The sequence below is a fragment of the Bubalus kerabau genome, chromosome 7 (genome assembly GCF_029407905.1).
Source record: "Bubalus kerabau isolate K-KA32 ecotype Philippines breed swamp buffalo chromosome 7, PCC_UOA_SB_1v2, whole genome shotgun sequence".
Taxonomy (NCBI): Eukaryota; Metazoa; Chordata; class Mammalia; order Artiodactyla; family Bovidae; genus Bubalus; species Bubalus kerabau.
Window position 1 is genome coordinate 77,930,640 of NC_073630.1, and position 18,615 is coordinate 77,949,254.

Here is an 18,615-nt window from a genome sequence, read left to right on the forward strand (position 1 = left end):
GTTTGATCCCAAATCAGAGAACTAGATCCCACATGCCACAACTAAGAGTTTTCATGCTGAAACTAAAGATGCTGACTCAGCCAAATTAAAAAAAAAAAATTAAGTCTTTATTTACCACATGGCTGAGTGTCTGTTATCTGTCAGACACTTTAGGTGGCTACTACACAACTGTGAACAAAGTAATGATCCAATCCTTCTTGGAGCTTGCATTCTAACAGAAAAAGACAGACAGCAAATATGATCATAGCTGATGTGAAGAGCTGAATCACTGGAAAAGACCCTGATGCTGAGAAAGATGGAAGGCAGGAAGAGAAGGGGACAACAGAGGATGAGGTGGTTGGATGCATCAGCAGCTCAATGGACATGAGTTTGGGTAAACTCCAGGAGATGGTGAATGACAGGGAAGCCTGGTGTGATACAGTCCAGGGGTTGCAAAAGATGGACTTGTCTTAGTGACTGAACAACAATAATCAAGTAGATTTTATAATAAATTAGAAGATGATTTGAAAAACTGTGGAAAATTCTTAAAGAGATGGGAATAACAGACCACCTAACCTTCATGCTGAGAATTCTATATGCAGGTCAAGAAGCAACAGTTATAACTGGACATGGAGCAACAGATGGTTCCAAATCAGGAAAATAGTATTACAAGGCTGTATATTGTCACCCTGCTCATTTAAATTATATACAGAGTACATCATGCAAAATGCTGTGCTGGATGAAGAACAAGCTGGAATCAAGATTGCCAGGAGAAATATCAATAACCTCAGATATAAAGATAACAACACCCTTATGACAGAAGGCAAAGAAGAACTAAAGAGCCTCTTGATGAAAGTGAAAGAGGAGAGTGAAAAAGTTGGCTTAAAACTCAACATGCAGAAAACTATGATCATGGCCTCCAGTCCCATCACTTCATGGCAAATAGATGGGGAAACAATGGAAACAGTGACAGACTTTATTTTCTTGGACTCCAAAATTGCTGCAGATGGTGACTGCAGCCATGAAATTAAAGACGCTTGCTCCTTGGAAGAAAAGCTATGGCCAACCTAGACAACATATTAAAAAGCAGAGAGATTACTTTGCCTACAAAGGTCCATCTAGTCAAAGCTATGGTTTTTCCAGTATTCATGTATGGATGTGAGAGTTGGGCTATAAAGAGAGCTGAATACCAAAGAATTGATGCTTTTGAACTGTGGTATTGGAGAAGGCTCTTGAGAGTCTCTTGGACTTCAAGAAGATCCAACCAGCCAATCCTAAAGGAAATCAGTCTTGAATATTCATTGGAAGGACTGATGCTGAAGCTGAAACTCCAATACTTTGGACACCTGATGTGAAGAACTGACTCATTGGAAAAGACCCTGATGCTGGGAAAGATTGAAGGAGGAAGGAGAAGGGGATAACAGAGGATGAGATTGTTAGATGGCATCACCCACTGATGGACATGAGTTTGAGCAAGCTCCGGGAGCTGGTGATGGACAGGGAAGCCTGGTGTCCATGTGGTTGCAAATAGTCAGACATGACAGAATGACTCAACTGAATTGACTGAGAAGATGATATAAAATATGGGGGAAAATGAAACTAGATAAGTGGAGTTTGCTGGATGACAAGCTGATTTAAAAAAGGGTCTCTGAGCATATGGGAGTTGAATGAAGATTTGAAGAAGATGGCCTTCTAAATAGGAGGAGAAAGGACACAGCAAGCAGAGGGAGCAGCCAGGGCAGAGACTCTGAGGCACAAGGAGGTCTGGTGCATTCATGGACTTGCAGGAGGCCATGGAGTTGCAGTGCATTCATACAGGCCAGGATGTGGAGGAAAGTGCATAAGAAGGTAAATGTGGGCCAAATCCTACAGGACTTTGCAGGTCATTTTGGGGACCTTGGCTTTTACCTATGTAAACCACTGCAAGATTTTATCTGATTTTTATTTTCAAAGGATTATACAGTTTCCTGGGATAGACATCAGGTCTAAGAAAAAGTGGGAAATGAAGTATGACTTCAAATTTGAGAGATGGAGCAACTGAACAACCGAATTTCTGTCAAACAAGGTGGGTTGAACAGAGTGGTTTCAGGAAGGAAATGAGGGATTCCGGTCTGGATGTGAAGAGTTAAAATTGTTTCTTAGATGTCCAAATGGAGTTGCCCATTTGTTGTGTCAAATTGAATATCTGAGTCAAGAGCTCAGCAAACAGTTTAGGGTAGACACATAAATCCAGGGTTCCTGGAGGTTTGAAAGTTATTTAAAGCTGGGAAACTGAATAATATCACTAGCAAAATAAATTTTAATATAGAGAGGACAAGATAACCAAGGATGTGTCTTGCAGTCTCCAAGATTGAGGTAGAAGAGAAAAGGGGACTTTGAGGCAGGAAACTGATTGTAGTAAGTCATGAAATACACAAGTGAGGAGTTGGTGAGTTTTTTTTTTTTTTTTTTGATGTGACTTTGGGGAACCAAAAAGATCAGAATGTCATATAACACTTCTCAAAAATCACTGCAATGATTTATTTTGGCTTACATTCAGTTCAGTTCTGTTCAATTCAGTTGCTCAGTCATGTCCGACTCTTTGTGACCCCATGAATCACAGCACGCCAGGCCTCCCTGTCCATCACCAACTCCCGGAGTTCACTCAGACTCACGTCCATCGAGTCGGTGATGCCATCCAGCCATCTCATCCTCTGTCGTCCCCTTCTCCTCATGCCCTCAATCCCTCCCAGCATCAGAGTCTTTTCCAATGAGTCAACTCTTAGCATGAGGTGGACAAAGTACTGGTGTTTCAGCTTTAGCATCATTCTTTCCAAAGAACACCCAGGGCTGATTTTCTTTAGAATGGACTGATTGGATCTCTTTGCAGTCCAAGGGACTCTCAAGAGTCTTCTCCAACACCACAGTTCAAAAGCATAAATTCTTCAGCGCTGAGCCCTCTTCACAGTCCCACTCGCACATCTATACATGACTACTGGAAAAACCATAGCTTTGACTAGACTGACCTTTGTTGGCAAAGTAATGTCTCTGCTTTTGAATATGCTATCTTGGTTGGTCATAACTTTCCTTCCAAGGAGTAAGCGTCTTTTAATTTCATGGCTGCAATCACCATCTGTAGTGATTTTGGAGCCCCCCAAAATAAAGTCTGACACTGTTTCCACTGTTTCCCCATCTATTTCCCATGAGGCGATGTGACCAGATGTCATGATCTTAGTTTTCTGAATGTTGAGATTTAAGCCAACTTTTTCACACTCCTCTTTCACTTTCATCAAGAGGCTTTTTAGTTCCTCTTCACTTTCTGCCATAAGGGTAGTGTCATCTGCATATCTGAGGTTATACATTACTTCTTTTTATTTTTTAAAATGCTATGTTGCATTCTCAAAATTAATGGGTGATTCTGAAACCATTTCTTCCATTATTGAGAAGGAAGTTCAGTTCTTTGAAGTGTAAAAGGCTGTAATGCAATGATTACTAGATACTATTTTTCACTTGAGCTGAGACATTTGATCCTAACCTTGTCTCCCCAATGAATCCAGACTTTGGCTCCATTCTCTGAGCTGATTACTGAGGCCCATTGAATGGCTCTAATGAATTATAGTGGCAACTCCCTGGTGATTATTGATTTCATCCAGCTCACTGAACAGAAATAAGTACTTTCTAATTTGTTGTGACATTGAATAGATGTGTTTATTTATTAAAGGATGTTGTAATGGCAGCATGCCACCTTGTCAGAAAAAAGAGCAACTTTCTTTTTCTGGGCCAGAGAGAGTATCAGGGAAAGACTGGCAAATTAGAGATTGTTACAGGAACTCAACAAATGGCTACCTATACAGTTTTGAAATATGACAGAAATAAGTAACAGAAACTAAAATTAGATTCAGATACCTCTGAGTTTCTTCTCAACCTTGCCACACATTAGCTTTGACTTTTGGCAAATTATCCAACATCTTATTATCATTTCTTTCATCATGGAGACACAGATGACAGAAACTCCAAGAATCATTTTATACACACAGTAAAAATAACTCTGTAAAGTTTAAAGTGGTTCAGAAATACAATACTGTTGTTGTAATTAATGACTAGATTTGTGGTGCCCTTAATCTTGCTAAAATTAAGGCCAGAACAATTATTGAAAGCAAAAGTTACTTACACAGTCGTGTCCAACTTTGGGATCCCATGGACTGTAGCCTGCCCGACTCCTCTGTCCATGGAATTCTCCAGGCAAGAGTGCTAGAGTGGGTATCCATTTCCTTCTCCAGGGGATCTTCCCGACCCAGGGATCAAACCCAGGTTTGCTGCATTGCAGGCAGATTCTTTATCAATTGAGCCACTAGGGAGGCCTAAACAGTTGTTAACTACTCTCAGAATTTCTACTTACTGATACATTTGAGCTTTCTTGAGTTTCAAATTAAATAGTTTATTGAAGGCCACTACAATAGCAACAGATCCAATTCATTTGTAGAAGAATAACCCAAAGTATAAAAATTATGTAAGTCTTCTACTTGTAAAGATTTTGTTGAAGCATTTCTGCATTTGAATTAAAGACAAGTTTTTCTTCCAGAAAATACTGCCATTGTTATCAAAAAGAAGTATAGTGTTGATGAAAGGACACTATGAATACGATTTTTTTCCATATTGTGATGGATTCTTTAAAATGTTAATACTCAATAATAATAACAAAGGTATGTAATGAAAATGTGAATAATATATGCCTTATTTATCCCAATACAACATTTTCAGTGTCTTTCTCTTGAGATAATCAATGTTAAATAATTATAAATTACAGTATCCTGTCAAATAATTTAATTCATCTAAAACTTATGTACACATCCATTCTGTCCTTGAATGAAAATTAATTTGGTTCAGAATTGCATCTTTAACCTTTTATTAAAAGAAATAGGTTCATTGCATTTAAACATAATGTAAATACTCTGAATATAGGTCTCCTACTACAGAGTGGCAAAATCTTGCAGAGAAAATTAAAATGTGCTTTGTGTACCTATCAATCCAAGGAGAGTGAGGAAAAAAAAATGTCTATAGCATGCCTTCAAATATGCAGGTGTTTGGTACCACGTGAGTAAACATTTTCATGATGTTTATATAAATCAATCAGATCAGATCAGTCGCTCAGTCGTGTCTGACCCTTTGCAACCCCATGAATCGCAGCACGCCAGGCTTTCCTGTCCATCACCAACTCCCGGAGTTCACTGAGACTCATGTCCATCGAGTCAGTGATGCCATCCAGCCATCTCATCCTCTGTCATCCCCTTCTCCTCCTGCCCCCAATCCCTCCCAGCATCAGTCTTTTCCAATGAGTCAACTCTTCGCATGAGGTGGCCAAAGTACTGGAGTTTCAGCTTTAGCATCATTCCTTCCAAAGAAATCCCAGGGCTGAGCTCCTCTAGAATGGACTGGTTGGATCTCCTTGCAGTCCAAGAGACTCTCAAGAGTCTTCTCCAACACCACAGTTCAAAAGCATCAATAGGTAGCCTATATGAAAACAATATTGAATAAATTTAACTTTGACTTTCACTCAAACATTTTCAGATACTTTTATAAGCTAAGAATAGATTTCTCCTTGATTTTTACACTTCATATTCAACTCTTCTGTGTGTATGGGCACATTTCCTCAAACAATAGAATAATAGTGGATAAATTCTACTTAAAAATCTTCAAGGACTGCTTTTGCAATCACATATATTTTTAAATTGTGGCAAAATACATAAGCTTTGCTATCTTAACCAGTTTTTAAACATACAGTTCAGTAATATTAACTATATTCACATTGTTTGTAACCAATCTGCAGAATACTATTCATATTATGAAACTGAAACTCTGCACCAATTAAACAACTAATCCACATCTCCCTTGACAACCACCCTTCTACTTTCTGTCTCCATCAATCACACTACTCTGGGTAAATTCACACAGTGTTTGCCTTATTTGTGACTTACTTATATAGAACAATTTTCTCAAATTTCATCCATATTGTAATGTATAGCAGAATTTCCTTCCTTTGTAAGGCTGAATACTATTCCACTGTATGTATATGCCACATTTTGTGTATCCATTCATTAGCTGATGAATACTTAAGTTGTATCCAAATTTTGGCTATTGTGAACAATGCTGCTATGAAAGTGAAAGTTGCTCAGTTGTGTCTGACTATTTGCAATTCTCTGAGCCAGAATACTGTAGGGGGTAGTCTTTCTCTTCTCCACGGAATCTCTCCAATTCAGGGATCGAACCGAGGTCTCCCACATTGTGGACAGATTCTTTACCAGCTGAGCCACAAGGGAAGCCCAAGAATACTGGAGTGGTTAGCCTATCTCTTCTCCAGAGGATCTTCCCAACCTAGGAATCAAACCAGGGTCTCCTGCATTGCAGGCAGATTCTTTGCTGCTATGGATATGCAAAAATCTGTTCAAGTTTCTGTGTTCAATTCTTTTGTGATATAGCCAGAAATGGAATTTTTGGGTCATATGGAAATTCTACTTTTCAGTTTGCGAATTACCACTGTACTATTTTTATGGTGACTGCACTTCTTCTCATTTCTATCAACAGTGCCCAAGTGTTCCAATTTCTCCATGTCCTCACTAACCCTCTTTATTTCTGTGCTTTTAATAGTTTCCATCTTATTGGGTATGTGATGGTATTTCATTTTGTTTTTCATTTGCATTTCTCTGATGGTTAGTAAGTGGAACATCTTTTCATGGGCTTGTTGGCCATTTTTATATCTTCTTTGGAGAAACATTTACTCAAGAGCTTTTTGTTGTTCATTCACCCAGTCGAATCCAAATCTTTGCAACCCCAGCACCTCAGGCTTCCTTGTCCTTCACTCGCTTCCGGAGTTTGCTCAAACTCTTGTTCATTGAGTTGATGATGCCATCCATCCATTTCATCCTCTTTTTCCCCCTTGTTCTCATGCCCTCAAACTTTCCCAGCATCAGGGTATTTTCCAATGAGCCGGCTCTTTGCATCAGGTGGCCAAAGGATTGAAGCTTCAGTGTCAGCATCAGTCATTCCAGAGAATATTTAGGGTTGTTGTCCTTTAGGATTGACTGATTTAATCTTCTTGATGTCCTCTTGCTCTCAAGAGTCTTCTGCAGCACCAAAGTTTGAACGCATCAATTATTTGGTGCTCATCCTTCTTTTTGGTCCAACTTTCACATCCATACATGACTACTAAAAAACCATAGCTTTGACTATATGGACCTTTTAATTGTGCTATTTGTGTTTTTGTTTTTGTTGAGATATAGGAGTTCTTTATATATTCTGGATATTAACCTATATAAAATAATCTGAAAATATTTTCTCCCATTATGTTGCTTGCCCTTTTGCTCTATTGATTGCATCCTTTTAATTTTAATGAAGTCCAACTTATTTATATTTACTTTTGTTACCAGTGTTTTTGGTTATATCACTAAGAAATCATTGCCAAAGTCAGTGTCATGAAACATTTTTTATGTTTTCTACTAAGAGTTTTATTGATTTAGAGGTGATATTTGTATTTAATTCATTTTGAGTTAATTTTTATTACATATTTTAAAGTAAGAATCCAATTCATTCTTTTGCACATTGATATCCAGTTTTCCCAACACTATTTTTTTAAGATACAGTTTTTTCAATTGAACTGTCTTGGCACCTCTGTCAAAAATTATTTGACCATATATGTGAGGGCATATATCTGGGCTCTCTATTTTTTCCTATTATTCTATATGCCCGTCTTTATGCCAATACCATTTTGTCTGACTACTGTAGCTTTGTACTAAATTTTTAAATCAGGAAGTATGATAATTATAACTTTGCTGTTTTACAGATTGTTTTGGCTATTCTGGGTCTCCTGAGAGTCCAAGAATTTTTATATGGAGTTTTCCATTTCTGGGGGAAAAAACAAAAACAAACACTATTGAGATTTTTAAGGGGATTGCATTAAATCTGTATATTTCTTTGAGTGATATTGACATCTTAATAATATTAAGTCTTCCAATCCATGAGCACAGGGTATCTTTCCACTTAATTGTACCTTCTCTAATTTATATCAGCAACATTTTATTGTCTCCATTGTACAAATCTTTCACTTCTTTTGTGGAGTTTAGTTTATTCTTAAGTATTTTATTCTTTTTGGTGTGAGACAAGTTGGATCATGTGGTATCAAGTTTATTCTGGAATCATCCAAGCTGATAAAGGCCTGACTAAAGATTCTCTGGGGCCATTATGGTTATCAAAGGTCCTGAAATTGTGATCAACTAGGTCTTCTGGTATCATGTTCATGCTGTAACTGCCTGTGTGGAATCCTGGGTGCCCCTCTGTTTTTCTGGGTAACAGAGGGCTTCATTGGTAGGTCTAGCATAACCCCGTTGAGTGCCCATTTTCTACTTGATGTGTCTCTCTCTGGATAGTTTCTTCACTGTGTTATCATCAGATACTTTTAAACTGGAGCTAAGAAACACAATTTTCTTTTAAAGCAGTTTATTTAATAACTACAGTGTTTCTGACTTGGTAAGTATGAGGTTTACATAATTTTCACATCCCTGAACATGACTAATTTATAGGCAGTGGAATTTCAAACCTGAACATTGGAATCTGACAAGTCCTCATTCTCAGTACCTGTAAAGGTGATAATTATGTTATGCTACATGGCACCATTTATCTGAATAAAGCAGAAATTATCCAGATGGGTCTAAATTAATCACATAAGCCATTAATTAAAGAAATTTCTCTGAATGATGGCAGAAGACTAAGACAGAAAAGGAAGACAGATACAGTGGAGAGGGCTGTCAGAGATTTAAAGCATGAGAAGGATTCAGTACCCTGTTTCTGCTTTGAACTTGGAGGGGGCCACATGAGAAGGAATACAGAAGGTCTCTGTACAGAAGAGCAGAAAGTGGCCTCTGACTGATTGCTGCAAAGAAACAGGGACTTCAGATTTGCCCATATCCTGTCTGAATAAGCTTACAAGATTCTTTACAGAACCTACAAATAAGAACCCAGCCCAGTTATCACTTTGATTTCTGCCTTGTGATATCTTAAGAGAAACCCAGCCACCAAGTTGGACTATTGACCAAAAGAATTGTGAGGTAGTACATTTGTAAAATGTACTTCAGGACACTACATTTGTGATAATTAGTTATACCACAATAATAATAAGAAAAAGAAAACAAATAAAAAGCTCAAAACAGCATTTGGTGCATTGAAGATGCTCAGTAAGTGTCAGCTCTCTTTCCTATTTTACACAAACTCTGACATTATAGCTGGTCACGTCAACACTTGACATTTGTCTAAAAGAACAAAATTATTACTATGCAAAGCAAAACTGAATGCCACCTTCCTCAAGAAGATTTCTCTGATTTTGGGCAAAAAAACACATTTTTTGTCCCTCTTTTTAAATGACCATGATTTTATTTATATCAATTTAGTTTTATTTTTTTAGTAAGTTCTACTCACTCAATACAGGATCTGCCTGCAATGCAAGAGACTCGGGTTCAATCCCTGGGTCAGGAAGATCCCCTGGAGAAGGAAATGGCAGCCCACTCCAGTATTTTTGTGTGGAAAATCCCATGGAAAGAGGAACCTGGCAGGCTACAGTTCATGGGCTCCCAAGAGTCAGGCATGACTTAATGACTAAACCACCACAACCACCACCATACTAATGGTATTTTGATGTTTATTGTAATTATGCATAGATGTCTTCAGAACTAGGCTACATATCCCAGTATATGCTCTCAAGATATTATTCATCTTTCTGTTCAGTTCAGTTCAGTCGCTCAGTTGTGTCCGACTCTTTGCAACCCCATTAACTGCAGCACGTCAGGCCTCCCTGTCCAGTACAAACTCCCGGAGTCCACCCAAACCCTTGTCCATTGAGTCGGTGATACCATCCAACCATCTCATCCTCTGTTGTTCCCTTCTCCTCCTGCCCTCAATCTTTCCCAACATCAGGGTCTTTTCAAATGAGTCAGCTTTTTGCATCAGGTGGCCAAAGTATTGGAGTTTAAACTTCAACATCAGTCCTTTCAATGAACACCCAAGACTGATCTCCTTTAGAATGGACTGGTTGGATCTTCTTGCAGTCCAAGGGACTCTTAAGAGTCTTCTCCAACATCACAGTTCAAAAGTATCAGTTCTTCAGTGCTCAACTTTCTTTATAGTCCAACTCTCACATCCATACATGACCACTGGAAAAACCATAGCCTTGACTAGACGGACCTTTGTTGACAAAGTAATGTCTCTGCTTTTGAATATGTTATCTAGGTTGGTCATAACTTTCCTTCCAAGGAGTAAGCGTCTTTTAATTTCATGGCTGCAGTCACCATCTGCAGTGATTTTGGAGCCCAGAAAAATAAAGCCAGTACTGTTTCCACTGTTTCCCCATCTATTTGCCATGAAGTGATCTTTACTTCTGATCTTATTATTTGCATCTCTTCAAATATTTATTGAATAAATACATATTTACTGATTTACTACTTGACATATTCTATAATCAAATATACTAAATTGACAAAAAGATATCTTATTGTTAAAAATATAAGTGGAACAATTAGCTGATAATACCTGAGGAAAAAATACCTGCTAATAAATATTAAGTAACAGTATAAGTGGAAAAATTAGCTGATTATTACTAGTTCTATTCTGAGTCCACCATTTCATTTGTAGCTTTCTTACCTTTTGATTTATTTCCTGTCTTACAAGTGAACTGATTTCCTAACTGCCTGAAGGTAACAGGTGTCCCATAAATGTTAAACAAGAGAAAAATGTTTTGGAAAGCATTTGACATATTAAGATTAAAACTTTAATGTGAAGAATTCCCCACTATTTGAAGAGGCCCAAAAGTCATCAATAATCATTACAGTATCTTACAAGGGCCATATAATTTTAAAACACTTGTCAATTTCTAAAAAAATACTTAACATCTAGAGTTGAAAGAGTTCAGAATCTAAATATTTACTAGTATTTTTTCTTGTCATTATTCCTTAGGAATTCATAGAGAGGTCAATGACTTGTATGCAAAGGTATTAAAATTATATATTTTTCTTTGATATTTTTCAAATCAGAAAATAAAAATAAGGGGAGAAAGTAATGTTAGTTCTACTATTTATATAAATTTTATATTTTAAGTAGATTTCTGGGCTAAATACAATAATGAAAAGAAATAACAAAATTAGAATACTAAATAAATGATGAGAATAAATTACGAGAATTCCTATTAACACAGAAATGAAATTATATATTTAGAAAGGCCAAAAGTAAGGCATTAAGAGGGAATTGACTATACATTTCAATTAAACAAATAAGAACTCCACAGTCATGTTTTTAATTTTATTATAAAATAAACTATTCATGTCTATAAATGAAGTTTCAAAATTACTTCAGGTATTGCTTTTGTAAAATTCATTAATTTGGATAAAAATACCTCTACCTCTTGAGACCTACCATTTTACTTTCTGAAAAGTTCCATTTTCTTGGGGGCTAAATTTTTACTCATTAGAAATTAATTGACTTATTCTGTGTGACAACAAAAATCTGATTTTATGCCATCTGGAATCATTTTTTGCTGTGGAAATTCTTTCAGATATCACTCTTTAAAATAAAAATAAAAAAATATGTGTTTTTTAGTATGTGTATAGTTATTATTATCATCTTAATTATAATAAAGTAATGGAAAGTTGAAGATAGTTGAAACCTATAGTACTATCAACTAAATACCCATAGGGATTTTAACTCCAGACAATGGGCTTGAGTTGAAGAGCTAAACAGATTAAAAAAAAAAAAATCTATTCTAAGACAAAGAATATAACTAATGATTAAACAAAACACATAAAGACTGAAGATAAGGTTGAACGAAAAGGCTGATAAAAGAAAAAACATTTTTACTTGAGTATCTATAAACCAGTTCTATTAAAGTAAATTACCATTTAGAGAGAACAGGGATCATTAATATCACTGCATATTTAGGAGAAAATCAGAGAAAACCAAAAGATGTTGGGCAAAAGACTCAGAGGAGGCATTGTGTTTAGATGAAATACGTTTGTACAAAACAGATGATTATGGAATGGAATCTTTTTGAAAAGTAATGAGACAGAATAATAATAATAATAAAGTAATGAAACTAAGGACTTTGCTAGATTGTCTGTTTAGAATTTCCTGAGGCTATAGCAATTGACATAGCATTCACAGGTAATATCATGATTACAAATATTATTTGAATCAATATCCACATAGAACTTTACAGTTTACAAAGAATATGTGTATTAATATATGTATATACATTATATATATGCATATGTATGGTTATATATCACACACATATACATATATATATGCATATAGACACACATACATACAACTTTTAATTACTTGTTGATTATTACCCTGATTATACCAATGAAGAAACTTAGGCTCAGAGACTTAAAATGGTTTGGCTCATGGTATATTAAGAATATGAAAAGAAGCTATAGACAAGTCAGTAATCCACATTATAATTCATAATACAAGCTATGTCTACCACATTACTTTGCCACTATACACTAAAGAACACACATATACTCATCTAAAATCAAAATTGTTAATGGAAATATTGAGGAATCTAAGTTAAACAGTTCAGTTCAGTTCAGTTGCTCAGTCATGTCTGACTCTTTGTGACCCCATGAATCGCAGCATGCCAAGCCTCTCTGTCCATCACCAACCCCCGGAGTTCACCCAAACCCATGTCCATCGAGTTGGTGACGCCATCCAACCATCTCATCCTTTGTCATCCCCTTCTCCTCCTGCCCTCAATCTTTCCCAACATCAGGGTCTTTTCAAATGAATCAGCTTTTTGCATCAGGTGGCCAGAGTATCAGAGTTTCAGTTTCAACATCAGCCCTTTCAGTGAATACCCAGGACCGATCTCCTTTAGGACGGACTGGTTGGATCTCCTTGCAGTCCAAGGGACTCTCAAGGGTCTTCTCTAACACCACAGTTCAAAAGCATTTTTGGCAATTAAAAAAACAACACGATGAGGAATCATTTTGTTGACACTTGAGAGAAAGTCAGTCCAAGGAATCTTAACGAATGTTGTGTCAACATGTGGTATAATACCCTCCCTCTGATTGTCGGCAAAAAGCTGTGGCTTCAAAGCAGTAGAATATAGGAAAAGTGATGAAGTATTGTCCCCAGGATTATGTTATGTTATATAAACTTTAATGTTAACTGATTGGAGCATGAAATTCTTTTTATTTGCTTGGTAAAATAAGTGTCCATGTTGAGAAATTCCACAAGACATGAAACTATTGTTGGCCTCAAGGACCTGAGACCAACCTCTAGCCCACAGCTAGCTGAAAGGAAATGAATTCTGCCAACAATTTGAATGAGTCTGAAAGCAGATTATTTTCCAATCCAGCCTTCAGATGGAAGCACAAATACTTTGGTTGTAGCCTTGAGAGATCCTTAGCAGAAGGTGCAGCCAAGCTTTGACAGATTACATATAAAATCTAAGTAATAACAAATGTGTGCTCTTTGAAGTCACTATATTTGAGTTAATTTGTTGCTAAGCAATAGAAAACTGACATCAGTTTTTGTCCCAGAAGTAGGGTGCTTCTATAATGAATACCTACAAGTGTCAGAGAGGCTTTGGGACTTGCAAATGGATGGAGGCTTGATGGTCTCTGAGGAGCATGGTAGAAAAAGCCTAAATCACCTTGAAAGAGGCTGTTAGTAGAAGACTATAGTTTGTACTGCTAAGGACTCAGAGGAACACATTATTGGAAACTAGAGGCTATGGATTCATGTTTCATACTCATTGACAACTTAGGGAAAATGTCTCCTACAGTTATGCACAAAGCAAAATTGATAAGTGGTAGAGTTGATTATACAGCAAAGGAGATATCCAAGTGAAGAGTTGAAGGTGGTGCCTTTATTTTATTTTCTTCCCTATTGTTTAGTAAAGTTAGAGATTAGATAAATTGAAGGGAATTTGTTTATTAAAAAAAGTAACAGAACTATAAGTAATGGGAATCTACTGAGGGAGAAGTGTGGGAATAATGTGATCAGATTTTTATTTAAAAAAAAATGGCATTGGGAGTGGCATGTTTCGAGAACAAGTAGTGATACTGCCTAAGGATATTAGTTAATTTCTATTCACAGTTCAAAATTAACAATAATCACTTATTCAGCAGTCTTCCATAATCAGTGAAAGTTTGATGCCTTTTCTCTGTACTTCCACTGGTGTCAATAAAGCTTTATTATACTCTAGATATTGTATTGTAATTATCGAGTAATTTGTCAGTATAATATATTGACTATACATTTCTTTTGAGCAGTTTCTTAGTTTCATATTGCTTCTGTTAACAGTTCACCACAAAATAGTGGCTTAAAACAATGCACGTTTATTCTTATCTTATTGTTCTATAGATTACAAATTTGAAATTAATCTCATGGGCTAAAATCAAGGTTTTTGGCAGGCTTGCATTTCTTCTATTATCAATAGAAGATCACAGCAGAGGTTTTTTTAGGGGCTTCTCACGTCCTCTTGGAGAAGGCAATGGCATCCCACTCCAGTACTCTTGCCTGGAAAATCCATGGATGGAGGAGGAGCCTGGTGGGCTGCGGTCCATGGGGTTGCTGAGAGTTGGACACGACTGAGCAACTTCACTTTCACTTTTCACTTTCATGCATTGGAGAAGGAAATGGCAACCCACTCCAGTGTTCTTGCCTGGAGAATCCCGGGGACGGGGGAGCCTGGTGGGCTGCCATCTATGGGGTCGCACAGAGTTGGACACGACTGAAGCAACTTAGTAGTAGTAGTAGCATGTCCTCTTGTGACACTCTAAGTGAAACTCATCAGAGAGGTGTGGCAGGATTGACATTTACTAAAAGACCATTTTTGGCTCCTATTTTCTAGTTGATTAAAGGAAACAGTGTTCAGGGCCCTCCAAGGTCATGCCAACTGCAATGATATGTTTTAAATAAACTAGTGCCTCAAGGTAATTCCTATCACCTATTGTTTTATCTATCAATCACTGGAAATAAGTGTGTTGATTTTAGATGTTTTTGCAGTATTCTCTCAGACTGAAAAATCCTTATAAGGCAAATCAAAGCTGTCTTTCTGTCATCTTTAATCACAGGGATTGAGTACCACTGATTATCAAATCTAAACACATAATCAAAAACTTACCATTAGGCAATTTTTGACACAAAATATGGCATTTAATTTTAGAAAATATATTCAACCTGTTTTTTTCAATAAAAATGTTGCAATTGAGATTGAATTGTTAATGCCTAAATGGGATAGATTTATGGACTAAATGATAAGTAGTTATTTAATGTAATATATTGATTTATAAAAAGCAGGAAGAGGGAGGCTTCCAGATTATTTTCTTAAATGTTATAAATGCTATGATCATATTCAATAGTATTCTCTGGGTGAAGTAAAAATGATGATAGATGACATTCATTGATTGCTAAGATATGATATATATTGTCCTACACATTAATATAGTGAATAATCATCATGATTATTTAGCTACATTTTCTTCCCATTTTCCAATAAGAAGACCAGAAGAAAGTCTAGAGAAATTAGTCAGCTTCTCCCTAATTTTACATGACTGTGAGTGATGGAGCTGGAATTTGTTCATACCTCATATGGAATCAGACTTTTATTTATACAATGATTGAAGAAGGTTTTCTACTGCTACCTTGTATTGACTCCTCAAACTCATCTCCCCTCTTTTTTGTTACTGATGAATTCCAGAAATATGGCACAGAAAAAAATGAGACATAAGAAGTTGTTTATTTCATTTTCTTACTTGACTTATTTGCTCATGTCCTGTTTGTGTTTGAGTGGAACAACATTGAACTCTGTTATATGTTTAGCACAATGTCCATTAGAAGATTAGAGGAGGGAAAATGGATATTTGAAGGAAAAGGAAGGCTTGAAGCAGAAGGTAAGAAATGAAGTAATGATATCTAAGATGCACAATGATGAAGTAGCCAATGGAGCTGTCTACTCTTTAGAGACAGGAGATGAGAAGGTAAGCATAGGCCTAAGGCATGTAAGTCAATGGGGAAGAAGTGAGGCAGTTTATGTAAATTTGTGTCAGCTCCTATTGGGTAGAAAGTCATTATTAGAGGTGAGCAAGGAGGATTATGAGAGATAAAAGACTAGACTACTTGAATATTTCATGCATCAACTAAAACCATGTAGAGAAACAAACAGGCAGTATTAAGTTTGTGATTTGTAATGATGAAAGATGGAAATCATAATAATCATAGTTCAGGTATGCAAAATGGGGTCTGGTGGCCATTGAGGATCTGGTCTCAGGCATGTCCCTGCACTGCTGAGACACTGAGAACTTGAACTTTCTGTGACTGTATCAAACCCAGAGGACACCAGTTATTTTTAAAGCAACATATGCTAGCTGCAATCTTAAGGTCTCAAGGTCACCTCCCCCACCCCCGTAACTGTGTAACCATCTCGGACTCCAAAAAATCCCTGTTTAACAAGCACCCTTACTTCTTGTCAGCTTGAATCAGAATTTATTTTATTGAAGTGTAGTTGATGTACTATATTATATGTTACAGATACACACTAAAGTGATTCACAATTTTAAAGATTATATTCTAGTTATAAGAACTATAAAATATTGGCTACAAATATTGTGGTACAATATATCTTTATAGCTTATTTTATACTGTCTGTACCTCTTAATCGCCTACTCCTATTATGTACTCCAGTTATAATTCTTGATAAGCAATCCATATAATTGCAGCTTTGCAGGTTTTCCTTTTATAAGCTTCCTGCATTTTGTGGACCAGTAGAATGCAATTCAAGTGTTTCTTTAATCTGTATCCCTTGGTCTGTAGTTTTAATAAACCTCAAATAGACACCTCTTTATTTCAGCCAGGTCTCCATTTATGAAATTTTGGTTAACAATAAATATGCAAGATTGTGGTTGCTGTTTTGTATTTGCACATCTATGTTTGTGTGTCTGCATAAACCTGGCTGTTCAGGCAAAGAAAGCATTTAATCTTGGTTCATTAAGGTTTAGAAGTTTACACTGTGGTGCTGGGTTGATAAAGTTAAAAGTGCCAGTTAGAAAGCTTGCAAAGGGAAATGTACAGTCCATGTTGGACAGAGAAATAATGAAAAACAGTACATGGTCGATGGCCCATAGGAATATAGATGTTCTAAAGTTTTGGTTATAAAGAAAACTGTAGTGACCATAAGGCTGTTGGTATCATAGAATGACAGTAGTTTAGGTAAGAGGGTGTTAGGTTGTATGAATAGACCAGACGTGGAACTTGTGCTTCTGTGACATAACTCCATATACCCATGGAGTTTGGCTGTCATAGAGGGATTGATCTAAAGAAGGGGGATTTTAAGAAGGTCAAAGAACTCTGAGTGTGGAATGTATGTCAGCTTTTACATATTAATATGGACAATGTGAAAGTGAAAGTGAAAGTGTTAGCTACTCAGTCATTTCCTGCTCCTTGCAACACCATTGACTATAGCCCACTATGCTCCTCTGTCCATTGAATTCTCCAGGGAATAATACCGGAGTGGTAGCCATTCCCTCCTCCAGGGGATCTTCCTGGCCCATGAATTGAACTCGGTCTCTGAGAATAATAATTGGTAGTAGGAAGATGAAGAGTATGAGTTCAAGGCCAAAACTGTCATGTAAAAGAATAGGGTAAAACTGTCATAAATTGTTATATGTTCTCATTTAGATGGTATTACCCTCAAAAGAGGAAGTTCATGCATTGTTGAAGAGAAATAATATGTAAGTGGCAGTATCACTCTTTAGCATAATATACTATAATTATTTATCTTGTTAACTATGTGTCTTCCCTAAGAGTATATAAGGTTGTAAGAGCAGATAATTTTACCTCATTGGTCATAGATCTTTCTTTACTCTTAAACTCTGCCAGACATATAGTTAGTAGTTGATAAATATTTGTTAAATGAAAGCTGGCAGAATAAATCAAAGAATGATAAATAAAGTGGAAAATGAAAAATAAAAATATAGACTTTGCCTCTGATCCTATTATATGAGTATGAAAAAAAGATAGTTAAAAGTGGTATATTAAGGGAAAAACACATCCAGCTTTTAACTAAAAGAGGTAAAAGAAGATTTTGATCAATTATATTAGAAAGTGACTGGGTCCAAGGTGAAAATATGGAAAGTAATAGGAGAAAGCCACTAATGGTCAAATAGCCTGCTAATTTGGCAGAAAGGAGGCAAAAACGCTGTTAGTTTTACAGCGTAAGTAACATTAGATAAATTATTGCACCATTATCTCAATTAGAGTCCCAGTAAGAAACAGATGGTAAATACAAAAGATTAGTTGCAGAGAGTATACTAAAGAAGCTATTTATAGGGATGTGGGAAAGCAAGGTAAAGGAATCTGATGAGATGGTAAAGCACCTGGGAACTAGCCCCACATAAAGTTAATATTGCCCTCCTGAAGGGTAAGGAAAGATGGTGTGCTACTGAATCTCTAACTATGAGAAAGGCAACCAAGAAGGAGCCATTTTTTAAGGTAGATTTCAGTCACTGTCAGAGCGTAACCTGCCAAGGAGCAGTGGTTATGGGAATGACAGACATGTTGACTCTCCCCTGGTTCCTCCTGCTTTTTCACATTGGTATCAGATATTGACAA